Source organism: Apis dorsata, unplaced genomic scaffold (genome assembly GCF_000469605.1).
Source record: "Apis dorsata unplaced genomic scaffold, Apis dorsata 1.3 scaffold_4, whole genome shotgun sequence".
In the NCBI taxonomy this organism is placed as follows: Eukaryota; Metazoa; Arthropoda; class Insecta; order Hymenoptera; family Apidae; genus Apis; species Apis dorsata.
Genome location: NW_006263307.1, coordinates 459,143 through 469,947, shown reverse-complemented (window position 1 = coordinate 469,947; position 10,805 = coordinate 459,143). Strand labels below are relative to the sequence as shown.

General features: G+C 22.7%; 1 protein-coding gene across 1 annotated transcript in view; it reads left to right on the top strand.

Moving 5' to 3' along the window:
- LOC102674236 (PDF receptor) overlaps nt 1-10,805 on the top strand; it is a gene marked incomplete at its 3' end in the record, with an annotated part of 30,862 nt that overhangs the window by 1,894 nt on the left and 18,163 nt on the right. The window contains exon 2 of the mRNA XM_006607278.2: nt 7,065-7,340. The remainder of the gene's footprint in view (nt 1-7,064; nt 7,341-10,805) is intronic.

The following is a 10,805-nucleotide window of genomic DNA, read 5'->3' as shown; positions in this document are numbered from 1 at the left end:
TATTAATTTTATTATATTAGTTCACAAAGAAATAAATCTTTCTCTTTTTGCGAAATTCCCATTTTTTAAATTTAAAGATTGAATAATTACAAAAAATAAAATATTTCTTACAAATTTCTTCTTTAATTTTTTCCAGATAATTATAGCTTCTTAAAAAAGAAATACAATTAAAAAATCTTAACTTATTTCTTTTATTTTCTATCTATTTTACTAATTTATTATTTTTATTTTTATATATTTATTATTTTAATTTTTAATTAACTTTACTATTAAATATTATCATTAATATTTATTATATTTTTTTATAAATAAAAATTCACTACAATATTACCAAGAAATATAATATAACAAAAAATATAATATAATAAAATAGAATAAAAAAAGTATATTCAATATATTTCAAATAGAAAAAGATGCTTAATTAAAAAATTTAATTGAATCTTCACTAATTTTATATTCATTATTAGATCTGATCATTTTGGATTTGTTTTACTTGATTCTACTTTTATTCACATGAATTATCAATATACTAAACTAATTAATCTTGTTATTTTTCTTTAATTAGAGCAGTTTATTAATCTCTTCATAATATGGATTAAATCTAAAGTCAGTTGATAAAGTCTTAAATTATAGGCAAAATTATAGGCATGTGACATATCTAAAGTGTTATAAATGAAATAATAGTGTCCTGTTAAAGTAATTCTCTCTAACGATAAAGATAATTCACTTCTTCGATTTCTATTGAATTCGATTCTTCTCTTCCTATTATTGGATTTTAAAGAAGGAAAGAACGAGAAGAAGTTTTAATTAGATATTTAATTATATAGTACGTTAACGAGTTTAGAGAGTTTTACAAAAAAAAAATTATATCTATTTCTTTATTAAACAGTGAAATCAAGATTTTTTCAATATTAAGATTTTTTGAATATTAAAAAATAGAAAGAGAAAAATTTGTATAACATAAAATCACAATATTTTTATCAATTCATAAAAACATAAAATATTTAATTAACTATACTAATTTGATAAAATGTTATTAATTTCGTGAAAAATTAATAAAATTCTAATTTCATATAAGATTATAATTTGTAATATAATTTTCAAATGAGAAATTGTTAAAATAATTCGAAATAGTTGCAATTAATAATAATGCATTCATTTTCAAGGTCGAAGAACTCAAAATGAACAGAATCGAAATTATAGGGCATTTAGCAAAATTATAATTTCTCGTTTGATATTCAACACGTACAACCTGCCCACGCAGAAATTATTAGATCGATATATTCAGTTCCATCCTTCTAATACTATGCAACCAGTGTTGCATAAATTTCACTTTAACTTGATTCTGGAAATTCTGAAATCATAGTAGTCATTGAACCATATTTAATATTCTCTATAGATATGTATTCGAATAAGCACATTCTTAATGAAGATCCTTACTTTTGTAAAATTCTTGTTTTATTACAATCTACAACGTTAATTTTAAAATAATATTAATATAATTTCAAAATAATATTAGTATATAAACTAATATTAGTATTTATAGAATCTTTATAAGATATATCTTTGTAAAATCAATTTTAGGGATAAAAAGTTATTATGCAAAAATTTTGATTGATGCTTATTAAGTTAAACAATATATAAATATATAAACAATAAATAAAGTTTATATTGAATGAAGTAAAGTAAAGATAAATTTTACTTTAATGTCTTATTTTAATGCAAACTTACATTATTTATAATTTAACAAATAAATCTTAACTAATATTTTTATGTACCAATTTTTTGTGTTTTTTTTAATTAATCTTTTTATTCTATTCTATTCTAAAAAGAAAAAACTCCACTCTCCAAAGATATCCATGAATATATCAATATTTTATATATATATATCTATAAATTTGGAAATTATTAGATACAAAAATTAACGTTATAATTATAATTAATATTAAAATGTATGATATAATTATAGAATTAATATAGATATACGATTTACGATATAATATAAAATAGTTAATACTCGTCATCAGTTATTTGATATGTTGCTCCATTCAGTTGCCAAATTACAAGAAAGAGAAAATTTTTTAACAAGCCATAATTAGAAACCACAGTTTGCACATCCGTACTGAAACGTGTTTAATTTATTTATCTGAGGATCCGAAACTTTCTTTTTCCATTCGATTTTCCTTATCAAATTTTCACCATATCGTCCATTAAGATCGCGTATACACAAAATCGCAAAGGGATCTTGAATTCTGGCAACGATCGTTAAGCATTTATCCAGGTCAAGGCCCAATAGTCGTGATGGATTCGCAACAGAGCCTCTCTTGTGAACAATGAGCGCGTGATATTGCGCTAATTAGCGAGCGAATATTAGGAAAGGCGAGGAAACACACGCTTGGCCCGGTGTTTCATTCTAAATTGTTACATTCATTACGAAGAATTGATCGTTGAGTGATATATTTATTCGCTGTGCGCCTGTCGCGAATACCTGTTCAGGTATCATTCTGGAAGAAATAGTACATTAAAAATTCGTATTGAAATTTTTTTGAATTCTTATAATTTTGATCTTTTGAAAGAACGAAAACGTTTTTCGCTAACTCATTGTTGTTTATATTCATATATATTAAATAAAAATGAAATAATGATAGAATAGAATTTTATATTTCCACGAGTAAAGAAGATAGCGAATTCGTTGTGTTTACTTTACAGTTGAACATCATTATAGTCATTTTTAAAATATTCTCCTTAAAATCTTCGAAATCAATCTTCGAAATTGAAATATTTTTGTGGAATGTTTTCATGACTACCGTTTATTATCGATATTTTAATATCTTAAAATTTCTTTTGAACTTTGATAAAAAAAAAAAGTAAAGATTTGAATATTCGCCTTTGAATCATTTTCAAAGAGATATTTTCACGATGACTACATGATATTCGATAATATAATATAATAGTTTAAAATATTATAATATAATAATTTTATTATCATAACTTATTACTGAATTATCTCATATGTAATTATATGCTCACCACTTTTAAATAATGGCTTTATAAATAATATATATATAAATAATATTCTCGATATTCCAGGATGGAAATTAAACGTACAAGCATATAATCAATGTTCATTCATATATTTATTATTTTCGATACCTGTCGATAATCAGTCATAGCCATAATTCATGGTTGGTTGCTTGCCTTCAGACATCTCGTTAATTTGTGCATCTTTAACTTCCAATAATTAAGTATTTACTTATTTAAATTTCTAAATTTTACAAATCAATTTTCCAAGCTTTTGAATATTATCAATTTACATAATACAAGCTAATATAATATGGTACAATGGACTATTTCTATCATTAATTAGATTAAGTTCTCTTTGAAGAATAAGATTTATGGGATACATACATTAAAATTAGAAACAGAAATTTTTTTTTCAAAAAATATCTTAAATTTTGTATGTGTTCTTTTTTAAAGTACAGAATTTTTTTTTATTTTTATTTCAATAAAAACATATGTATATTTTTTTAGAATATTCTTGAGAAATCGTATCATTTTTGTAATGTGAAAAGTATTTTTTGCCAAAATTGTCAGATTTTATCCGAATGATTCATTTGGAAAATAATAATTTGATGGATCGATTTTTTCTGTTGAGAGAATTTAATGAAATACGCGTGGAAGATAATTATCTTAGTCCATTAGTATCTGCAAATCATTTTACATTCGAATTAATATATTTGTTTTATCAATTAATTTTTTTTTCTTCTCCAAATCATTAACTTATTATTTTTTTTAATTTTTCTTTTTTATAATCCTTTTTAAAAAACTATAGAAATCTAGATTATCACAAATTTACAATTTTTGATGATATTTATTTGCGAATATTTATTTCTATCTATTTTTCGAATCCTAATTATCATTTGCATTTCTATTTGATTTATATGTTTTATTCCACGAATAAACCAGATTTTTCTACTTGTTAGTAGAATTGTTAGTTTTCAACCAATTTGAGTTATTTCTTTGAGAAATTAATGTAATTAATGTAATAAATGGATTTTTTTTAAAAATATCTATTTTTTCTTTTCTTCTTTCTTTCTTTTTTTTTTTTTTTTTTTATAAAAAATCTTAGAATAAAAAAAATTGAATGTTATATATAAAAAAAAATTATTATTATATTTTATTTCTTTTTTTTTCGTTTTTAAAGATTAATAATATTGAAATATAAAGTAAAATTGAATAATATTGAAATAGTAAAATTAATTTAACAAAAGAAAACAAATCTTGACGTAAAGAAGAAAAGCGAACTATAAAAGTTTTTATTTTGAATTTATATTAGATTTATATTAGAAAATTAATATTCATTTTTTTTTATTTATTCAAATATATTTATATCTACAAAATTTTAATTACAAAAGTTTTATTTAATTGAATTATTCATAAATATTTAACCTGATTTAATACTTATCCTAACCTCAATAAATATTTTTGATATTAATAATGTACTTTCCAATTAATATCATTATTCATATCGAATGTTGAAATAAAGATTTCACGATATCAAAATTGAAAAATTATTAAGATAAACAATATCTCAAAAAAAATAAGTTTCATCTTTTTTCCTTACCTTAATAAGATAATTTTTCTTAACTACGATTTTTCTGTGTACACATTCGCTATTTTTCATTTGAATCTATTCATTTAAAACTTATCCCCTTGTTTCTGAAAAGCAAGAAAATCTAGCTGAAATATCTTGCGAGGAAACTTGATTTATTTCGATTTCTTTAACGATTTCATCACTAAAATAATCACAAAAATGAATAACTTGATGTTCAGGAAGGTTCAATTCAATTTATGATTTGAATGGGAAAAACAGGACAGCCTTTTCATAGAATTGAGAATCGATTTTCAAAATAACTTTAAATTGTCATGCAGTTATGCACTCATGAGAAGTTTTAACGAGACTTTTCAAAAGTTTAAGCTTAAGCGGTAGTTTAACCTCAAATATCATGGATAAGGATCGCATTTAATATCACTATTTTAATTTAAATTTACTGATTTGTCTTCAAAATATCTTCTTAAACTTTTCTATCTTCTTATCACTTTAATAGATTGATTTATTAATTTTAGCTAAACTTAGGATAAATTCGTTTATTATTTAATTAATAATTTAACACTATTGTTAATAAGTAATATAAGATAAAATGTATAAAATAAAATATGTGATTACAAAATAAAAAATAAATATAAAATATAAAATTGATAATTATTTATAATTGTTAAAAATTTCTTGAATTTGAATTTATGTTGATATTATTGAACATTAGAAATTTTTTTACGTATTTTACATATTTTTTTATATAATTTATTTAATTACAATCTAATCTAATCAATTTCTTAAAAGAATTTATAAGACCTATTAAAATTATCACTTCAAGATGTAATCTCCTGATTGATAGCCAATCTTTGTTGGATATGTACAGTTCTGTGTAGCTATTTTGCTATGTTGATTGGTCATTAAAGTTTCTACCTACATAGATATTCCATAAAGAAATATCACATGATCCTTATAACGCCTCTCGAGATTAAAAAACAAGTTGATCAACCGTAGAATTTGTAGAACTACGAATTCAAACTCTCCGTTCTCTTGACTCGGAATATAAACCAATCAAAATGATAATCAAAGTGTCATGTCGCCGAGCTTTTTTATTGGTTCTTTACTTTATGATTTAGTCATCAATTTAAGTGTTTATAAGTGACAAGAAATTTTGATAAAAGTAAATTTTTTTAAAAGAGTTATTTGTTTAAGATACATATTTAATTTGCGTCAGATTGATAAAAAATTATAGAGTTATTAGAAATTAAAAATATGCGAATGTAGTATTCATAGTGATTTTATTGATAACAATAAAATTTGTAAAAAAAGAAAGTTTTTATTTATTTTTCAAATAAAACAATATTTATAAAAATAAATTATAATTTAAAATTTTAAATTTTTAATAGATAATACTTATACTACTTGTATAATTTAAAAAAAATCATAATAAAATTTCTTTAGTCATAGATTTTTTTCAATCTAATATTTTTTGAGCTAATAATATATTAATTAATTCTCTTTTAATGAAGTTGAGGTATGTAAAAAATTTCATTAAAGAATATTTTTTTCTCTATGTGATGAAATTAACCATCTAAAATTACATTATTTTCTTTCTATATTAAATATAATATTTTTAAGTATAAATAGATATTTAAATTCTTATATAAATTGAATCATATTAAATCATATAATCTGTTTAACTGTGTACTCTAATAGAATTCCTCTTTAATTCTTGGATGATATTTTAATCGAATATTGTTTTGCCACATGTTGATTAATCACTATGTGCTGTTGACAGGCACACAAATCGTGTAACAGGACGTCAGATACTAATCTACGCTTCTAATCTCCATAAATTAAAAATCATTTTCTCCTAGCTGTTAGAGACTTTCAAATTTGTAATAAGAAACAACTTTAATGCATGATTAATTTTTTAAATGTCCAATTTGTTTAAATGTACTTAATTAATTGGAATTAAATACATTATTTTTTATGTATTTGAATAAAATTTCTGTTAAATTCCATTAAAATTTTTAAATTCCTATATTAAATATTATATTTATGAATTTTTTTTATAATTATGAAAATTGATTTTTTTTAATAATCACATTTTTTCAAATAAAAAATCTACGAAGTCATTTGTCAACATCATTAATTCGACAGATATTAATATTTATTTAATTATGTATTGTAATTAATTTCTAATTATAGTTGATATATATCAATTTAAATTATTATTTCATTCATTATTTTCCAATATTTTTCATATTTTTCCAATCACCATAGATTATATAATCTATTAAATTAAAAATTTCAAAGATTTTAAGAATTTTAAAAATCGTAAAAATTTTAAGTTGTTTTTCAACATAGAAGAATTCTAAAATTTTTAAAAATTCTAAACATCTAACTAATTAAGCAACACCAAAGCCAAAAGAAAATTTTCTAACAAGTTTCATTTCTTTTATTACAGATTCAAGTTACATTTCATATTGAATGGATGAAATCGGATCAAAATTTGGAACGTTACATCGAAATTCGAATCTCCTGAGTGGAATTTTCACCATTGAAATTCAGGTTACTGTTCACAAAGGATATAATCGTGCTACTATGCAAACTAATATGTAATGCTATAATTGGACAAGATTGTGCAGATGGTGTTAACAAAGACAACGTTATATTACGGACAGAGAATAGCTTGGATATAGTTGGCTAATTATCATGGAATCTAGGACTTTGATTAGCTCAGGTGAGTTATATTTAATATTCATTCTCATAATTCCATAGTATTTGTTCTTTTTTTGAAACAAATTTTCTTTTATTAATAAATGCATTATTATGATGATATAGGATTATAACAGGAATATAACAATAGAAATATAACAAATTATAAACTCAATTTTTTAAATGAATATATAATTTTTAATGGAATTCTATATTTCATTTGTAAATAATATTAGAAAAATTGATATTATAGATTATGTGCAAACTTACGAAGTTATTTTGATATTATTATTCTCGAAAAAATTAGATTAGTGTAGAAATTAGGTTAGATAATCTAGTTTAATTTGCATGATTCGCATGAGTTTTTCGTAAATTTCCGAAGAATGAATCTTTGTTTATTTAAAAAAATTTATTGAACAGAGAAATCTTATTTAAAATATTTGAAAATATATGAATTATTTCAAATTTTCTTTAAAAACTAAAATTATTGTTTATGGAAAAAACTACATTTGAAATAAAAGATTCATATTTATACTTTAAGACTATTATAGATACACTTATATAATATAGGTTATATCTATCTTTTTTTTTTAACTGTTTTTAAGCTAAGTAAGAATCTTTTGTTTATTAATTTAAGATTTTATTTTCTATTAAAGATCGAATTTTGATTTCCTAAAGTTTCTCACTTTTCTAATACAATTCGATTTTTATCGTTAGAGTAATTCTGTTTATGACAAAGTTATTGTAAAATAATCCTATTTCTTCATAAAATTTAATCTTTGTTCTTAATTCTATACGCTTGTAAAAACATCTAGTTTTGATTATTAGATCCACTTTATTAGATCAAATTCTAGATTGTTGAAGTGATTTTGTACTCTGTATTCAGAAATAACAAATCTAAATTGTTTTAGATTATTGTTCAATCTGATTTTGTTTCTTTCTTTTGAGATAATTCTTAATAGTTATTGATACAGTACTTACTTTTCAATTAAATGATTTCATTTAATTTTTACTTTGAAAATCTAACCTAAATTAATACAATTATTTATTTATATACAATCTTCTAAAATCTACTATCTTCTAAAATGAAGAAAATATTATTTATATCATATAAATTTTTATATGATATAAATAATATTGTAATATATTGTAATATACTTTACAAAACTTAAAAATCGTGTTTATTTATCCGGAAACAAAAGTGATATGTAATTTCCAATTGAGAAAAATAATATAATGTATCATTTTGAAAAATGGAAAGTGAATACAGGATGTAAAATGATTGTTCTTCGTTGTTCATTATTTCATATATAAAACGTGAGATGTAATTAAATCTGCAGTTGACATAATAGATTATCCATACGGTAATTCTTCATTTTATCTAACAAATTATTCTAATGCTAAAATAATACAATTCAATGAATGAATAGAATGTCATGATAGTGATTTTGATATTGAATACCTCGATGCATTTCATTAAGAAAAAAAAAAAAAGAAAGAAAGAAAAAAATTTGAGAAGTTCTTTGCACTATAGTTCATTATCCTCGTTATAAAAGCCTTTTTTCCGAAGAGATTCTCTATTCTGATTCCAACAATTGTTTCAGAATCTTCGAGAAATAATGGAAGCGCGAAGTGGACAATATAAATATAAGCTTTAAAGATCTATGTTTCTATTTCCATGGAATTTTCTTCTCCATCCAAAAATAAGTGCTTTTTCACTTTTCCAGCTGGTTGATGCAGGTCGACATATAGTGGGATTTCTGACCTACAAAAACCGGTTGGGTTGTCCTTGCTAGCAGCCTCTCGCAATCGATTGTCCCATTTCAACGTGAATATTCTAACATGAAACTGCGAATGAAGCAGTCGTGATCGAAATTTCCCCTCTACCGAGGGAAGAAGTTTCTATCCGTTCTAAATGGAGGAAAGTTTCTTGATGATTGAGAAGAGTTCTTCTCTTTCTCTTATCATTGCTTTTTTCACAAGAACTATTCTAATGATGAGAGTTTGTTGTTCATAAAACAGAATGCATAAAGAAATTTTTTGGATTTTGGAAAGAGATTTCTTTTGAATGTTGAAGAATATTTCATAAGGATATTTCATTCGGTTATTAATCAGAAATGATTAAATTTTATTCAAAGAGATGGTTTTCTAAAAAAATCATTCATGAAATTAAGGAAAGATTTTTCAAAATATTTTATAGTTTTATTTTAAATTTTAGATGAAAAACTAAAAATATTTAGAAATTATACGAAATATTACACACGGGTGGAAAGATTTATCTGTTTGCTGTGCAAATGTGAGTAATTTTTTACAGTGATTATTCTTCCATTCTCCTATTCAATATTCAGTGTAAATATATGAGAGAGTACAAAAGAAGAAAAATATGATTACTTTGATATCTTTGTAAAAATTAAAAAAGTCTTTCTTCCTATAGAAGAAAAATAGCAGAATATTATTTTCATCTCTCATAAAATTACGTAGATATTAATGAATTTTTTCATGAATTTTTCTTAAGAATGTTTCTTTTCTCAATTTCACGTAAAGTATACTGAATTTTTGTTATAGAACTGCAAATCATTTGAAATTTATATTTAGCCTCGAAACTCCAATTTCAGTGGAATTGAATTTTATGAAAATTTCATCAATTGTCGTCGTCTTTGTTCCCTACCTAGAGCGACTGTGTTCAACCTGGTTAAACACAGCTCAATGATGAAACTCTGTTTAATCATGTAATGGAAATCTGCGTGTTTTTTTGTAGAATATATTTGCAATTTTCAATTTTCTTGGTGAGGCTGATAACGCGAATTCTTCAAAAGAGAACCTGCGGAAAAGTAGAAATAGTTACATTAGTTGATTATGAAATATATTGCGAAATATTAGTTAAAAATTAAATAATATACGACAAAATTGTTTAAATTAATGGTACAATAATTAATTTTGAAATTACATAGAGATGGATCGAAATCTGATTTCGAAGTTTTAATCTTGATCATTAAAAAAGATGAGATATGAGATATAAAACATTAATTTCTACCTACAAACTGATATTAATATAGTAGAATTTTATTTTTTTATCTTTTTTCTTTTTTTTTTTTTTTTTCAATAAAAAGTTTTATTTCTTTCGAGGTACTTATTCTTGCCAGAAAATGCATAGAAAAATTCAAAAAGAAGTAGTTGAGCAAAGAAGAATTCATTTCTTTTGGAGAAAATGGATTTAAAGTTTTCCCTTGCGATGAGAAACTTTAACATTTTCGATACAATAGCGAAGATTTAAAATCGGTAAGAAAATTTTTCAAGAACATTTTTATCCATCAGTGAATTCGTTTCATGAGATACGTGTTGATCTTCTACTTGACCTATTTCACTGAAACGTCAGTGAAACATCAAGTTGCTACTGTTTTTCTATGCTTTCGAGCAGTTTCGTACCATTTTTCTGGTCATTTTGCGCCAAAAAATATTCAACATATAACATAGTATAATTTAATATAGT